Below are 18,572 nucleotides of genomic sequence, written 5' to 3' on the forward strand. Positions count from 1 at the left end.
GGTTTTGCTGTTTCAGAGGTCATGGTCACATATGCAGTCTCAAAAGAAGTTGGGAATGAAGCCAGTGTAGAATTAACCACACTGAATAACTTGCACATTTTCAATGAAGTCTTTCAAGTACTCTCCACTTTTCAAAAGCAAGCAAGGGCTAAACCCAGCCACATCAGTTGGACTTGCTATAATGAACTCCTTTTTCTCTGCAACTCTGAAATCAAAGCCACTATCCTACACATACCACATCATAACACATCATAAGAAACCACTAACCCTTGCCATGAGACCAGCACATTCTTGTCTCTACAGTATGTTCATTACACTCACATTAATAAATGAATATAATGTTACAATGGCTGTGCCATTAAACAACACCTGTTCAATACAATGGAAACAAGGCACTCTGTGATTAAATATATTATCTTCTTTACAAAGAACTGCACAACTGTTTGGCTGGAGTTGTGAAGCAAATGGTATATTTACATATGAAAAGAAATTTGTGTACATTCGAAGAATGACAGAATAATTGCTATATATGGCAAAGAAGAAGGATGTAAAATATTTCGTATACTTGTTACTGCTATTGCAAATAAGTCAGAAAAGCCTTGTCATATCTGTGAAGGTCCCTTTCTTAACCACTGCAGCTAAGCAGAGAATATGCTGGCTGCTGGCAGCATTTCAAGAGTAAGTTTTAATCCTGGAAATCTTAGCTGGGAAAGATCTAGCACAACATGTTCAAATCAGCCCCATGGGAGCACATGCTTTTGTCTGCTTCAGTTTCAAGGGTCTGAAATGAAGATCTTCCACCATTTCACTTGGATGTCTTGTCCAGATTTTAATAACTTCCTGACAGTGATAATTTTCTCCCTTACATTCAGCCAATATTTTTCTTTTTTCTTGACTTCGTTCACATTAGTCTCACTGTACCTTTCTTAACCTCTCAGAGTTATGGGTGTTGTCTCTGGCTAGGCAGTCCCAGCTCAAGACTCAGCAGATAAAGTTAGAGGAAAGAGAAATGCACAGGGGGCGTGTAGGGCTGGGCTGTATGTCTACTGTAAGTCACCGGACAGGACACTAAGTAAAGGCAAGGGAAAATGATAGTTTTTGTCTTCAATCATGTCTGATATACATGCATGCACATACACAGTCCTTGAAGAAAAACTTTTCCTTGCAAATTTTCCTTAAAATTATTGCTTTTCACATTTATATGGAGCTGAAAACTAGGCCAAAAAGTAGAGAAGTCCTGTCAGTGATTTATGTCATATTGCACAAGTAGGAGGTATAAGATGGTGGATCTGATGAGATACTGTTACTGAAAGGGTGAGAAATAGCAGGTAAAGAGAAGGATCCTGGATATGTGAAAAAGCACAGTAGGTTTTTTACTTAGGAATATCCATGTTGAGAGGTATTGATCAGATTTGCTCAGCTTTGATCAGAAAGTCTAGGCTCTCAAAGAATAAACTGATTGCAACAAGAACGGTATTCAGCAAATACAAAGTGCTATCAAGTACTGTGAATTGTAGTTGACATTTCAAACTGACCACCAAATTAGCTCAAAATGAGGAAAAAAAAATTCACTTTATTCTCTCTGAAATGTACCTTCTTCTGCATCTAAAATTGTTAATAACGATGCCTTACTGATAGTAAGCGAAGTCATGTTTATTTAAAAAAAAAACAAAAAACCAAAAAAAAAAAACAAAACAAAAAACCAAAAAAACAATGGGAAAATATTATGATAATAAGAAAAAGAAAACTTGATTGTAGGGTTTGAAAGGCATGCTGTAATTGACACCTGAGGTCACATGCAGAATGAACAGGATAAACAAATATTGAGTAACTGCCCATTCATTTGAATAAAGCAAAGTTCAAGTAGAAGAGTATTTCTCCACATTTTACTTGTGGCTTGACGTGGAGAAGATCTTAAAGATCATTGACTTCCAAGCCCCTGCCATGGGCTGGTTTGCAGCCCACTGGATCAAGCTGTCCAGGGCCCTATCCAACCTGGTCTTGAACATCTCCAGGGATGGGACATCCACAGCATCTCTGGGCAGCCTGTTCTAGTGGCTCACTACCCTCTGTGTAAATAATTTCCTCCTTGTATCTGAACTAAATCTACCTTCTTTCAGTTTAAAATCGTTACATCTTGTTCTGTGACTACATTGACATGTACATTGGCATTGGTTCTTGATGAAGAGTCCATCTTCAGCTTTCCTGTAGGACCCCTTTTGGGTAATGGAAAGCCACAGTAAGCTCTCTCTGAAGTCTATTCTTCATTTGGCTAAAGATTCCTGATTTATCTCCATCTGTTCTCCAACCCTTCGGTCACTTTCAACATAATGAAGGAATGGCAATTACTTGCTTAAGATTTTTACACTAGCTTTTCACACTAGATTTTTACACTAGCAGGGATCTCTACAATGAGATCTTTCACTAAGGTTGCTCACCCTTAGAAAATCAGAATATTCATTGCAAAATACTCAGCCTTTACCAGGAAGTAGGACACATTACCCAACAAAGAAGACACAGACAGATTGGGGCAAGTCTTCTGAGAAGGAGAAGGAGGCCTAAAAGAAGCAATTTCTCTCATCTAGGACAAGCAGCCACATTTTTCCTCTTCTTATTGACTCTTGTCAGTAGCTTGTGCATTTTGCATTTTGGATCATTATGCGTAACAACCATATAAGGGCAAATGAGATGATTTATGACTACTAGTTCTTTCATACCTGATGAATATGACTCGAGGTTATAAAAATGTTGCTTAGTTTGTGCTTTCTGGAAATGGTCCTGGGCAGCTGGAGGTAGGTGGCCTGGCCTGAGCCAAAGAGGTTGGAATAGATGACCTTCATTAGATTCCTGTCATCCAATGATTTTGAGAGCAAAGATAATTATTATTCTTATTTACAAACATTGGGTCTTTTCAAAATTGGGAATGGTAGATATGCCAAACAAATTTCCTAAATATGAAGGGGTAAAGAGAAGAGCTATTTCCATCCTATTTTAGTCACTAATTAGGAACTGCTGCATTGAACTATTTTTTCATATTAATTTCTACTTTTTTCAGTATTTTTTTTCCCTTTCTAGAAAGGGTGTTAGCAGGATGAAAGAGAATTAGGATATTCTTTCTTCTTCAGATAGACCCAAATTTTGATCAAAAGACAATTCGTGGCATCAAAGAATAAAAATAATTTAAAAATAATAAATAATGAAAAAGAGGACAGAAAAAAGAAATGTTTTTCAAACAAAGAACAAATGGAAAAAAAAAATTGCTTGTTCATATTGTCGAATGATAAATTCGCCAAAAGGATTTTTCTAATGTGCTTGAGATTGGCACTTAACTGAAAGTTTTTGCTTATGGATTAAGGAACGCTGCTTTGTGTTGGGATTAGTATCAGACTCAGCATAATATGTGAATGGTGAACTCTCATTTTTGAGTATTCATTACTGTCAAGATTAGCACAGATATAAAGGAAAGATTCAGTAGTAGGTTTAGCTTTAAATCATAGCCATTGCCAAAAAACTTGACCAGGATAATGTCATTTTCTCTTACAAAAGTTCTGCTTGCACTTTATTATTCTTTTTTTTTTTTTTTTTTTTTTTTTTTTTTTTTTTTGAGTTAAATAACTAGTGAAAATAAATGGCTAAATGGCTTTAGTCCTTTTAAAACCATTTCAGTATCTTGTTTAATAATAGAGGGCATTGTGTTTATTTTCTTATACAAATGTTGAGATGAAATGTCATAATACAAACTCTTATCATATTCCGACTTCTTTGGCCAGTTTTGCCTAGAGCACACAGTTAGTAGCAGATAATGAAGTAATTCTGTTACTATGCAAGTGAACAAAAAAGATACTAATGCTAATATAAGCCAAGAATTGCAGCTAGAGGGCAGGAAAGGTACTTTTCTGTTACTTCATGTAAGGCCAGTTAAAACTGAAATCCCAAGTTTTATGTGGTGTAATATCAGATACATCAATGCATAGGAAAGAAAAAGGGTGGCCATAGCACTGTAGGATAGCGGATGTTATGACAGACAGCCTTTAGCTGAGGTTGTCATAAGTGTATATGGCATCAAAGCATACCCATCTCACCAGATGTCCCACTCCATGAGCCAGTTAGGCACCTGCAAGCTGGCTCCCTGGTTAGCTTTTTCTGTAAGACCTGAGGAAAGAAAAAGCTGATTAGCTCAAGAGTTGAGCAGACTGCAGTACAGAGCACTGCTGACAAATTAAAATCATTTGCATTCTGCTCATAAAGATTATTCCTTAAAAAGGAAAAGTTTGTGATGTGTTGTCTACTTTAGACTTATTACATACTTTCCCCAGATCTAGTTTAGATTTTAATTGAAAAAGTACATAGCTGGAAAAAAAATCTAGATCAAAATTTGGAGATATAATGCTGCTTTCTCAAGCACTAAGGACTGAGCATACTAAATTTGGAACTGGTGCATAGGGATTTTCTACCAGTATTGCTGAACTTTTCCACCCAGCAATAGTTCTGCTTACTAAGAAGACAATATTAAACCAGGGTATATCTGGTAGCATAGTAGCATAGCAGCATAAATGTGCCCATCACTTGTAGAAAGATTAGTTATGTGTCTATCTTGATGATATATATTTTTCAGACTTTCTTCCCATAATTTTTCACTTGAAAAGGCAATAGACTGTTAAGTTCATTTAGTCACAGAACACATTCCCTTTCTTTTCGCTTCCTATGCTTCTTAAGATTATTTAAATTCTGTTGTAGTGCTTTTAACAGATATAAGAGATGTTCTATTGGAAAACCTGCCAAAAAGGTCTGTGATAGTTTCACTTATGCAAACATTGGCAATACAGTGCTGCATGTATGCTGTAGCTAACAGACCTAGGTCATGTTCTGAACAGGTGAAAGGGAGGTTCTTCATCTACAGAACTAATTTGTGCATTTAGGTTTATTTGTTTTGATAACAATAGTACCACTTATATTGAATTGATATCACAAGCACATCTTGGTAGGGTATATTTTGTCCGGTTACCACAATGACAGCTACTGAAGACCTAAGACAGCCTAACGCCCTAAGCGAGTACCTTTAAAAGTCTGTTAATTAGTTTAAGTAGGTAACTTTCCCCAAAAGTAGCCACATAGAAAATCATAAGCATGAGATTAATTTATTGAGCTCCACATGTATTTACTCATGGATAGATACTTATACTGTGCCTAGTGATTTTCTGGTGATTTCTTCCAGTGGACATAAGAGTCAGATAATTTCATAAAGATTCATTTTCAATTTCCCATAAGTGACAGTCTGCTTTTCCAAGTATGACAAGTAAATAACTTTGCAAGATTTTACCCACTTCTTTTTTTTTTTTTTTTTTTTTTTTTTTTAATCAATCCTTTCTTAACATTTATGCTTTAGGAGTTAAAAAAGCTTGACTGCTTTAATGTCAGCTCTAAAAGGTCTAGGAAAGCTCCAAATTCTGTGCGCAGTAAATCTGCGGCATCTCAGAAACAATCAGAAGAGTAAAGAGAAATGATTAAACATTTAATCAGGAATACTATACTTTGCTGTGTTTTCATCGTAGCTGCAGGAAAAGATGCTGTAACAGATCTTTAAATAGAAAACCTGAGGCTAAATTCTGCTTCATCCATCAAAAGCAGCTGCTAGGAGATGACCTAATTTTAGTAGCTTATCAATTCCTTGGTGCTTGTTGGTTGATCTAACTTTGATCCTCTGATGCTAGATGACTTTTGTGCTGAATATAGCTAGAATTTAATGTGAATCTTTTGGATGGCTGCCCAGCCAAGCTGCATAATCCAAACAGTGAGAGCAAGCAGTACATGATTCAAGCTACTCACGTGTACAATAATACAAATATACGTACCCCAATTCCTTTGGGCAATCAGCTCCATGTCACTAAGCACATATTTCAAATACAATGCCTTTGCTTTATTTTTTTTTTCCAAAAAATTTCTTTCCTTTTCATTGAAAAAACAACACAAGATGCACTGTGACTCAGCTGCTGCCAAGAAATAATGATAGAGTAAATAATTGCAGGATGTTTTTAATGAGTGTTTTCCAAGCAAATCATTGCCGTTTCAAAGGGCTGTTATTTCTATTTACGTGGAGAGTAGTCTACATGTTATCAAGGAATGGTTCTACAGTTTTTATGAGTAGTTTCTGTAGCATTTTATAAGAGTTCTTTTGGTTGGTCAGTTGCTTTTCTTTAAACACTGGAAAATGTCTTTTCTTTCTTTCTATCTTTCTTTTTATCTGGACTAGCATGTTCTTTTCCTTTCTTTGTCTTTTTCGCTCTTCACTAAAACCATCTGTGACACACATGCAAGTTGCTGGGTGTGTAAGCAATGCTTCACATGTATTTACTAGTCCTACTTGGCATTATTTGCTAGTCATTAACGTCATTAAAGATCATGCAGAAGTTTTTCATGTCCCATTTTTTTTAGCATTTCTTAGCAAGCTAAGGTAGGGATGATAGTGCTCAGGCTATTGTACAGCTTCTTTTACTCCCTCCCTCCCTCCCTCCCTCCCTCCCTCCCTCCCTCCCTCCCTCCCTCCCTCCCTTCCTTCCTTCCTTCCTTCCTTCCTTCCTTCCTTCCTTCCTTCCTTCCTTCCTTCCTTCCTTCCTTCCTTCCTTCCTTCCTTCCTTCCTTCCTTCCTTCCTTCCTTCCTTCCTTCCTTCCTTCCTTCCTTCCTTCCTTCCTTCCTTCCTTCCTTCCTTCCTTCCTTCCTTCCTTCCTTCCTTCCTTCCTTCTTTCTCTATTTTTTTCTTTCTTTTCTGAGAGAGCATATTTCTAGAGTTTAAACTGGAGATGATTTAGACTGGGAGGATTAAACTGGAAGGATTTCTGAGTTTTATTCCTGGCACTGACAATCCTGCATTGTGTGAGCTTGGGCTGGTCACTTGGGGCCTGTTTTTCACACTCCAGTTGAAATAAATGGAAACTGCATGTGCTCTGCACCTCTGCAAACCAGGTCATATATCTCCCCACCCTTCATTTATGCACTGATAAATATAATAATCCTTGCCTTTCCATATGAAAACTGGGTAGGAAGATACAACTATAGGCAGTTATACACATAAATCCCTCATTTTGATGCACAACTGTCCATTTCACAGAGATTTCTACATTTACAAGCTTTGTGTTCCTTTGGGTAAAAAAAAAAGCCATAAATAGCAAAATCTATACAGACTTGACAAGGAGATGTAGCTGAAATCAATATGTATAGTTTCTTTTCTAGTTTCACTTCTGTTAAAAATTCTATTAGTTATAATAATCATTTTAGCTTATTTTGTTAGTGGATTAAACCATCCTGCCAACATCCTTATGCCTTGGGCTTTACATGCTAGCTATAGGTGGTTACCAGACCCAGTATCAGCTGTTTGGCACATTTTTTGATTCCTAGATGGGCTTAATTGTCCTTCCATGGTGACTGTATTTCTTCAGCAACAGTAAAGGAGTCCAAAGCGTCTACGCTGCAACTCAGATCACCTCACTGAGGCGGAATAAATCTCAGCCCTATGGACGCATAGAAAAGGACAGTTCTATAAGGCAAGGCCGGGCAAATCAGGAAGAAAATACTGGCAATAATAGGCAAAATAAGGCTATTTTCACTTCACCTGCTGTTGAAAATATCCAAATAATTTTGTCAGGACAGTATCTCTGATAAAAACATTTTTTATTCGCAATTGCAATGGTGAGCATCCCACAAGCAGGAGTGCCTCTATGGACGCAGTAGTGCAGCTTTTGTACCTTGTCTCCCTCACGCCTGCCCCCTCCCCTCTTTTCCCATTGGCTGGGTATTCCAATCATACAAAGATTTACAGTTGTTAATTACATTCTGACACTTGCTGATCCATGTGCTATCCTGTGCCAGTCAGTCACCATCCTGCTTTTTACAAGATGTCTCAGTACTTTCTTATCATGTTGATATTCTTATTCTCTCCAAGGCTTCTTCCATTCTGTGCAGAGGACGCTTCCTTTGTTAAACAAAGAGCATCGAGGGGGTGATGCCAGGCCTTCTGGATGCCTCTCCAGTCGCTTCCTTGGGTATGCCATGACTTGTTCTCTGGCTTGATCAATCTCATGCAGGATATTCTCGCCTTGTGCATGACAAAATATTACATATATTCATGCTGACTGGACATAAATTGTTGCTAGCTATACTAGTATATTGCTTATTATTTACATTGTTCTAATGCAGAGACAACATTTGATTCCCACACTGTCAACATACAAAAAAAAAAAAAAAGTCACAAAATACTCCACTACAAAAATAAATAAATAATTAAGTGAATAAATACAGCAAAACAAGAAGGAACAGTAGTAAGAACCACTTTCTGTAGTCTGTAGTCTGTATGAACATCCTGGAAGTCAGAAGCACTGCAGCTGTGTTGCAGCCACAAGATACCTTGTTGCTAGTCTGCAAAATAACTAAACTTTGATCAATGTCCAGACTTAAAAAAAAGGGAAAAAAGACCAAACAAAACAGCAACTCTCTATCTTACAAACAACAACAGAAAATACCTCACTTTCTTTACAGTAGTTTTTTGTGAAAAAATTTAAATACTCGTTTTACTTTATGAAGTCTACATAACAAGGACATCCTGCTTGCGCTTCAAGTCTGGATCCTATTTGCTGGAATAGTTCCTCCTGTCTACACCCTTTTCTTTGTCATTCTCCTCTTTACCCCTTCCACCTTCATTTTCCTCTCTGCTTTCACTGGTGCAACCTCAGCTTGAGTATTGTGTGAAGTTTGGGGCATTACAGTACAAAAAAGACATAACACTATGAAAGAGTATCCAAAGGAGAGCTACAAATATGATGAAGAACTTAGAGGCCGACATATGAGGAGCAGCTAAGTTTGTTCATCCCAGAGCAGAGAAGATGACAGGAGGCCTCATGGTGACCTACAGCTCTTTGCACGGAGCAAAGGGGCAGCAAAAGGACCTGAGGGAACAGCATGGACCAGAGGGAACAGCATGGAGCTGTTTCAGGGGAGGGACAGCAGGATGTTAGGGAAGGTTCTTCCTACCAGGGGGCAGTGGACATGAGCCAGTCTCCCCACGGTAGCAGGCACAGTCCCAAGCTGATATGTTCAAGGAGCATTTGGACAGTGCTCTCAGAAATAGGATTTGAATTCTGAGTGGTTCTATGTGGAGCCAGAAATTGGACTCAATGATCTTGGTGGGTCCCTTCCAACTCGGGATATTTTATATGATTCTATGATTCCCTTGGACTCCGCAGTGTCCCTATTCTCACGGGACAGACAGGGCTGTCACATGACTGAAATGCAGAACATGTCCATATGTTCCAGAGGAAGCTTTTACTCACAAGACCTCATTCCTTCACGTATCTCCAACGCACACACTGGGCATGGGTACAGGGATGCTCGTGTCTTTTTCACGTGAGACATACATATATTTCCAGACATGACATGGGAGGATTCACTGCATGCTCACAGCCTTGACCGTAATTCAGGCTTCGGGGAATGCCCCAGCCAGGTGATCAGCCACTGTCAGGGAAGCACCAACAGCTGAAACAGCTCCTGTGCCATTGCCTAAACACCTTCCTACTTGGTGTTCCAGTCACCTTCTCCAACTAAACCCTGTAATTACAGTGTTGAATGTAATCACGTGTTTACCAGGAATCTGCAGAGAAACTGGACTAGCTTAAACTTCTATGACCCAATTTCACTCCCATAGGAGTGGATAGATTATCGTCTTCAGTGGAAATAAACATAGATGCTTTAGAAGTGTCAGAGAACAGGCAGCTGCTGCCTTTAGAAAGGGAGCAATGTATTTTGAGAACGGGGCTGGCAGCTAGACATTCCTGACTTTTCAAGCGTGGCCTTGGGCAAATCCTTTATTCTCACTACCTTATATTCCCTGTGCAGCAGGGACGGATGTTTTTTGTTTTTTGTTTTTTTTTGCCCTCCTTCACTATGGGTACATGTGAGGATTAAATAAATCACCTGAAAATTAAGACTATTAAAGTTATTTTTTATACTCATCAGAAACCTCAGCAGTTTCAGTTAAATATTCATACTGGTTGGCTGCTTTTTGCTGCTTTCATGGCTCCATGCTTTATTGAGGGTTTTGTGAACCTTATTTAACAACAAAAAAAGCTGCTTGCTTTAGGTGATATTCTGATATTCTAAAGATTAATTTCAAACACTGTGGTAATGAGTCGATGTTGCAAAATGCCAGGATTTGTTACTGTCAACAAAGTATTATTAGTTCGGGCTAATAGGAGCAAAAGTGCCTTGCTTATAGAGCAAGCTGCTAAGCTGCATCGCTTAACTGGCCCAGTCGACTGCTTTGCATAGGGAGCCAGCTGAGGCAAGGATAGGCTGGGGAACCCAGATGCATCTCATTGACCTGGATGTGGCGGCTGTATGTGTCTACCTGTACTTAACCCACATTCTGGATATCCGTGTATGTGGGTTAGCCTAGTTACTGAATATATCAGTGTGTTTTCAACCCATTAGCTATGTTTGTGAATGTGAAGTGAATGAAACTGCAGTACTGTAAAGTGTCATATTACCAATGTGAAAATGAGCTTTTAAATCCAGCAATGCATGACATAGTTACAAGAGCAGATGTGATCCAGCATGTGAAATGACCCTAGAATGTTTTTGGGGGCCTATTTGTTCTTCCAACATCCTTGACCTTTTCAGCAATGTGAAAACTAGTTTAGACATACATTACTTGTTTTAGAGAAGTTAACACTGATCGCTTGCTAACTGATCACAACTGAGCAATTAGCAATTTGAAAGCATTCAGATTTTAAACAGTTTATTTAATGGAACCAATATCCCAACTGATGTTTGCTACAAGCCAAGTGAAAAAAAAATCAAATGCAAAGTTGGATATAATGGAATACATACCAAAATCCCGCCCTGCTTTCTGATTTTTATGTTTATTTGCACTTTATCGATGGGCATAAAAGCTGGGTATAAAATCTCATCTTCATAGGCACTTATGGCTTAGGTCAAATTATGTGCCACTATTATTACTCTGGATAAATAGTGCTAAAAACTCTAAGCTGAGCTTTTCATGTCCAGTGTACTGCTTTTTGTTTCTGGAATTAGATATATGTACATGGAAAATACTTGGAGGAAAAAAAAGCAAAATCAACGTGTTCATTAGTCAAGAAAGGGACTCCAAAAAGCCTTGGTATGACATCTATCAATACATTAGACACATGGTGCTGGAAATACCACATGGTGGTGATCTTTAATGAAACGAGAGAAGCAAGCTAGATCATAGCTTGTTCTGGAAGTACTGCAACAACCACCATCAGTCTTGTTTTGAGGCAAAAGTCTAGAAGTCCATGGTCCTTCCCGGGTCACTCTGACAACTAGAGCCAGGGCAGCTGTGCCCAGAAGGCATCTGCAGAGCAAAGCTGTGAGCCCTCTGGACGCTCAGGCTGATATAAATCACTGGTAATAGCTCTTGATGACTTGTCCATTATCACATTAAGTAACAGGAAGAAACAGTTTTCTTGAACCTTAACAAGGACATCAGATAATTTACCATCTTTCATACTTTTTCTGATGTTTCAGCTCGCAAAACTGGAAAAGAAAAAAAAAAAACCCACAAAAAAAAATCCTCCCAAAACAAACAACAACAAAAAACACACACACAAAAAAAAACCCAAATGAGACTGCTTCAGCAACTATCTTAGATAACTTGATTTTCTCTGCTGTTCTGGTGATTTACTGGCTTAGAAATAAATTAATAAAAAACAACAGTGAAAATAGGGGGTCAATAGCAGAATTACCAGGCCTGTTCTTAGAAGCAATTTCCTTACTTTATTTTATATTTTTATTTTCTTACAGCATGAGTAAATTCAGGAAATAAGACTTGCTCTATATAAGAATGCCCTATCTTTTTTGGAAGGAAGTCCCAGGCTGTGCTGTATTGCCATTAATGGAAATGAGAGTTAAAAGCCTAATCCCTTGCAGCAGAAGATATTAGCACATATTGTGAATATGATTTCAGTATATGTATGAAGTTCCCCAAGGATATATCATTGAAAGCAACTTCAGACGTTAGTTTTATGCCACTTCTACTCAGCTGACAAGAACACTTGACATTTTGAGAAGGTTTAGAATAGAAAACATTAGCAGTTCGTGTTGATCATGTAACTCACTGGCAAAAACACTCCTGCTTAAATATCATGTTCAGTCATCGCTGGATTGCAATCTAATGAGCATAAAAGATAAGTACTTTTCAAAAGTGCCTTGTTTAGTTACTGCTACAATTGCAAACTTTAAAAATGAAAATATGTGGACCTTTTCTTCTTCCTAGATATCATATCCTTTCCTGCCTTGGAAAGATACTCCAAACAGCTGTGAATAAATGGTCATGATTCTGTACTTTCTGCTCTGTGAAATTTCAATTAAAATTTTTTCTGATTATGAACAGGATGAGTAATCTTGCTAATATCATCGAACAGGCTTGTTCTAGCTTGTCTTTAAACACCTACAGCCTTATGGATATACATTAGCACTATACGTAGCAGCGCTCCAGGTATTCCTCAAATAAGAGGAAATGTAGTGTCCTCTTTCCTCCAGCTGACATAATCTCCTCTTGAATTTTATCCTAATTGAACTGACCAGCTTATGGAATTTGGCATGGACTGAGGAATGGGACTGCCAATGTCTTTAACTCACTTGTTTATATAAGTTTTCAGTACAAAATCAGTTGAATAAAATTGACCTTCCCATAAACGTATCAGAAAGTGACTATACTATATTGTAGTAATGACTGCAATGTGCAGAAAGCCAAAATAAGCATTTTGCCAGTATCAACAAAAATGGTGAAAACGGAGTTTGTAGCAGTGTGAGAATTATTGCTGCCAGCTTGCCCAAGTTAAGTCTTGATGAAGATATAAACTGTGACAATGAATACTATTTCTATATTGAGCCATATTGTTGGTCAATTTTTGCTGTCATAATTTGAGACTGAAACCATTAGAATTAAATGGTTCTGACCCTGTTCAACTAAAATCAGATTTTTCCTTCCCAAAATTAAATAATATTGGCAATAAAGAGGCATGTATGGTGAATTCTGTTGCACAGTTTCAACTAGCTCAGGTAAAAATGTGGAGGAAAACTCAGTGACTCGGTCTGGGAATTAATTTACACCATGATACGCAGATCAGATGTTTGGGAACAAAGAAGTAAAACAAATCTAATTTCAAGCTCCACTGAAAATTGAGAAGAAGCAATAAATATCGAAGAATTAGAAAGCAATGGAAGGAAAAAGACAAAAACAAATACTCCCTATTATTTTAAATAGGGATATACTAGAATTAGAAGCACTTATCCTAGCTACTCAGGCTTTAACTTTCAGGTTTCAGAAAAAAATGGACCTGGAACTGAAACAACTTTGGTTTGTTTTTTGTAAAATCCAAACCACCCTCTTTCCTTTTTCTCTGTCTCTCTCCTTTTTTTTTTTTTCCCTGTAGCTAGCCTGAAGCCTCAATCAGTGAGCTAGCAATGAATGTGTAAAAACAGCTCACTAAAAAGAACAACTGCAATTCAGCCACCTTGCTCTACGCAGGTGGTATAAGTGCTGACTTATAGGATGTTAGATAGTGGAAATATTTCCACTCGGAAGTAGCTAGTTGTGGAAGGTAGCAGAATCATTTTGAGTGAAGATTGTGAAGCTGTACTGATGTTACATCCCAAGTCATCTGTGACAGATAGCTTCTGTCTTGGCTGAGAATCGCTGAAATTCAGAAACCTTTTCAAGTGTTGAAGGTGCACTCTGTTTCACTTCATTTCTTTACTTCATTACTATGGTAATCTCCTTTACTGTGTTTACAGAATGCTTGTTCTTCAGGTTAAAAAACAAGAATTGCTTTCACTGTTGGGCTTCTTCCAAGCTCCGTTGTTAATTATGAACATATTTTCTTCAAATCTTTTTCACAACCTTTTGTTTTGAAGTTTCCCTATTTAATGACCTGGATAATATCATAGTCGCTACGTTTGCCAAAGGCCATACTGAGAAAAGGAAGGATACCTAGGATGACAAGCTTATCTGTTCTTTCTCTCATGCAATAATGTCTTAATATTGTTATACTCGCAAAAGAGACATTTTTCAATTATCAGTATATCTTCTATACAGCACCTCAAAAATTTAATAACCATTAAAGGAAATAAATTTTAAGCATGTTTTCCTACAGTTGAATTTGTATTAACTCCTCCCACATCTCCCAAATCTTGGAGGCTTTTTCAAGAGCAATTTGCTAGGCTTTTGAGCAGAGCAAGCTAAGCAATTCCAATCACAATGTAGGCATTTCAAATGACAATATTCCTTCTGAAAATATGTCCACTAACAAATATATTGTGTGGAAAAAAATGAAAAATATAATAGAAAAATTCCAGGCAATCTGATTGCATTTGTCTGGAGATAAACTCCCATTTTTATGAGCATTCCACTAATCTTTCCCTGTTCATTTGAACTACTTTTCTGGGATGTTTTGGAAGAGAAAAGTCACAAACTATTCTGTCTTTTCCAGGAAGAATATGAAAGAACTGTAGCCTGTACTATCCTGTACCCCTGAACTGTCTTGGTCAGAGGTTTTACTGAGGGCAAAGGAAGTCAGGTGTACTTTGAGTACTTGTCTGCACAGGGATGGCTGGATTCTCTGGGAAATCTTTTGTAATAAAAGCGTACTTTTAAACTGTAAAACCTAGCAGTGACTTCCTCACCATGGAAAATTTCCGTATAGAAAGACAATGTGTATAGAAGAATTATTCGATATTAGCGTAATTTCCTGTAGGAAAGAGAGATTTTAAGACACTGCATAGAATACAAATGTGTTCTGACTCACCTTGGTCCATGTTTATATGCTGTAATGCGTATGGTCAGTATCAGCCTTGCACTGCTGCTACTGGTTCTGTTCTATCTGTTCTCTTTTTATTCTTTTCTATGGGAGGATTTTATAGGCCCAATTTTAGTGTTATCTGAAAGCTGGTGAAACTCTCATCAGTTCTTTTATACACTTTTTTGTACACAGGAAAGGCTGAGGTTTGTAATTTATTTATTTAGTTACTGAGTTATAGTTCAGTTTGAGCTAACGTCACAGATAGACTCATGGATGGGTATATATCCAGTATATATATATTGCACTAAGAACAGATGGGAACGGCTCATTAATTTTATTGTTCCACTGTTGTTGCCAGAAAATTATGTGCTGCTTTTCCCCAGCCCATTGTGAACTAGAATAGCTGCCAGAGGCTTACCCACCATTTTCTTGTAAACAGTGTACAATCTGAAAGAGAGGACTTTTGGGGTGGCATCTCTGAGGAAGAGTGAGCTGAGCTCCATTTGATTCAGCTCAGAGGGAGAGGTGGTTAGCCAAAGTTCTTTAGGGAGGGAGTTACAGCTGGAATTCACAAACTCAGTTTCTGTTCCTGTAGATAAAGCTATACACATCTGCTGGAGCCTGCTAGTTGAGTCTGTTTGTTCCTTGATATAGGATGCAGGGACAATGTGCAAGTTGAGGTGCTGCCACTCAGAAATTCTATGCTATAATACAGGCCATGGAGTGGTAGCAGAGGCCAGAGAGTAAGTGGAAGATCACCTGGTCACTTCCCCTTTTTGAGAAACCATAGAGCTGAAAAGCACTTAGAGACATGACTTGGCTTTCTCCTAGAAGGAAGAACACCTCACCCAAACAGGAAGCTTTGGGAAGGCTTCTATAGTATTTGAAAGACTGAGCTCATACATTCCTGCAAAGCCAGATTATTCAATCACACTGTTTCCTTCTCCAGACCTTCCTTTTGAGATGGCAGAAACTAATCCTTTGGCTTTAGCACACGAACATGCTGAGTTAATGCTTTTTTTCATTAATTATTTTGCTTTGTGGACTTTGTTGAAGTACTTTTGCTGCTATCAGAATGCATATCCCAGTTTGATCTTGAATTTAGGGAATGGAAATCCTGATAAACATCCAGGCAGTCATGAATGCAAAGGACAAAACCTTTGTAGGAAAATGTCTCTGACATACACCCATGAGAGTTTTCCTCTTTGGCTTTGCTGAGCAGATTGTGGAAGAAAGTGACACAAAGTAAGCCTTCTTTTCCGCTCTTACTGCCCTCTTTTTTGTTTGATCTTACAGCGACGTGATAATGGTGAGTCTGTAATTTGGAAGTAATATCAGTAATGACTTACAGCATGAACAGAGGAAGTTTTATTTTTTAATGCTAAAAGGAGATCAAAGTATGATCTAGAGATTAGACCTGCCTTGAGAGAAAGAACTGGGTAGCCCATTTCTACCTCTGTCACTGAACTGCCATATCAAACTGGGCAAGTCATTTGATTTCTCTGTGTCTTGGCCCTTACTGCTCTGTAGCATTCAGCTTTTGCGCTACTAGCAATTGTTTTGCATGATTTAATCCCAGATGACTGCCTGCAAAGTTCACTATCTTTGTTTTCAACCATTATGCAAATTCAGGGGATGTGATGGCTGTTTTAATTTAGGTTTGGTCACATCTTGGTGGAGGGGAATGAAGAAAATGTTAAGGTTATGCAGAGGAAAGGCGAACAATGGCACAAACCATAGACTGATGGGAATTTCTGGGCTCGGGGATGTACTGTGTGAAGGACTCCAGCATCAGGAAAGTGTTACTGCGGTGTTTTATCTTGGCATGGAATAATTTAAACAACTAGCTGAAGTACTATCAGCAGTATGCACTGGCCAACGTCCTAAATAAGTCCTGTGCCTCACAGTGGCTACATTTGATGTCTGCACCAAGTTTTTACTACACTGCAGCTCAGAGTAGTTCAATTAGTGTTGTCTGAGGTATGCTGGCTGTCTCTCCTGGCTGTAGTTCGGAGATAGTGCACACTTGTGAACTCAGACTGGCAAAGGAAGAAGCCAGGTCCATCTGTCTGCTCTCTTGCTGTATCTGTGCAGAGGCACTGGAAAGCAATTGCTTGACTAAGCTCTACAAATACCAAGGCAAAGTTGTGCCAACACTTGTCTCCCTGACAACAATCAAAGGACTCCAATATGTGGAAGAAATCAGTCCAGAAGGACTAAGAGCACTGAAGCAGGCTCACTTGCGCTGCACTGCACACTTTGCTCACAAGCAGGCTACCCCCTGCTGCAGGATTGGAGGATAAAGAAAACTTCCAAATGTGTCCATGAGGGAAATAGGGAAGCTGTCTTCTCCCAAGTTATCATTAGAGAAACTTGGGAACGAAGAGACTATCAAGCTGTCTGCATGGTGCAGTGTGCTGGTTTTCTTCTTGAGCACATGGGAAACAAAGCAGATCCCCCAAATTTCCCATAGGACACAGAGGCCAAGCAAACCCTACAAGTTTCTGAAGCAGTTACAAGAATGTCTTCTTGCCCTCTGCCTCCTGTCCAGCAAAGGGGAAATACTGAGTGGCATACAATATTTGAAAAGTTAATTTCAGGCAAACTGCAAGAAGCCGACACTTGCAAATCTGGGCTTCAGAAACAGAGGAGCAGAAGGGCAGCCAGTTTGCACCAAGTATCTGGGAATCATAGGCAATGAAAAAGTGCTCTGTTAAATACTGTTGACATTGCATAGACGGCTTCATGATGTTCTTTTTTCTGCCTGCTTCAACTTCATTTGTTTGAGAAAGTACTTTTTCTGTGCTGTAGATTGTATAAATTCATACACTACTGCACTGACAGATGTGCCTTTGTTTAAGAAGAAGCTTTATTTTTTTAGTGCTGAATCTGAGTGGAGCATTTCACATTGGTAGCTTCCAAAAATATTTATAAAGTAAAGCTAATCAGCTCAAAATATTTTGCCCTCCTACACTGATATTCACATGCCTTTATAGCAGCGTTATCAAAAATTTTGCAGTGAAACTTTGAAACTTGATGCATAAGTAAACCACAAAGATTGTGTTAGTCAGCAAATGACTGAAGGCACTACCTGACTCAGCTCTATCACTTACAAATGCAGACCTTGTAGCACAACAGTAGATAATGGGCCAGTCATTCCAAGCGGTGAATCAAGGACAATCTTCAAACAACCCTTAGCTCTTACATCTTCTGCTCATCTGAGAAAACAGGAAAGAATTACAAAAGTCTCAATTTCCCTATTCTCCCTTCTGCTGTGGTTTAACTCTGTGCTGATCTCCAAAGCCACTGCTAGTTTTGAGGCATACCATCGATCTGGTAACCTGACGGTGACTGGTAGCTTTGCTAGCGTTCCAGATCCAACACTGATGATTACCTAGGTGTATTTCAGTGTAGCTTCCTGTTTACTTATGCTTCCTGAACAGACTACTAGGAAAAGAAGCATACTGAATCCACTTGAGAAGAGAGAAATGCTCTCTATGAACACATGACTTTCAAGTTTCATAAAATGACGTCTCTGCCAATTGATTTCAGTAATCTTCACCACCCACATTTTTTCCCGACAAAGATTCATCTGCATGAACTGTATCTGCAATCACTGCTCTCCAGCTCATAATAGAAGATCATGGATGACTGACCTTATTAGAAGAATGATGATAATTAATGCTGTATAATTTGAATGATAAAACCATGTGTTCTCCATGTCCATTCTAGGCTTTTTGTGT

The sequence above is a fragment of the Lagopus muta genome, chromosome Z (genome assembly GCF_023343835.1).
Source record: "Lagopus muta isolate bLagMut1 chromosome Z, bLagMut1 primary, whole genome shotgun sequence".
NCBI lineage: Eukaryota > Metazoa > Chordata > Aves > Galliformes > Phasianidae > Lagopus > Lagopus muta.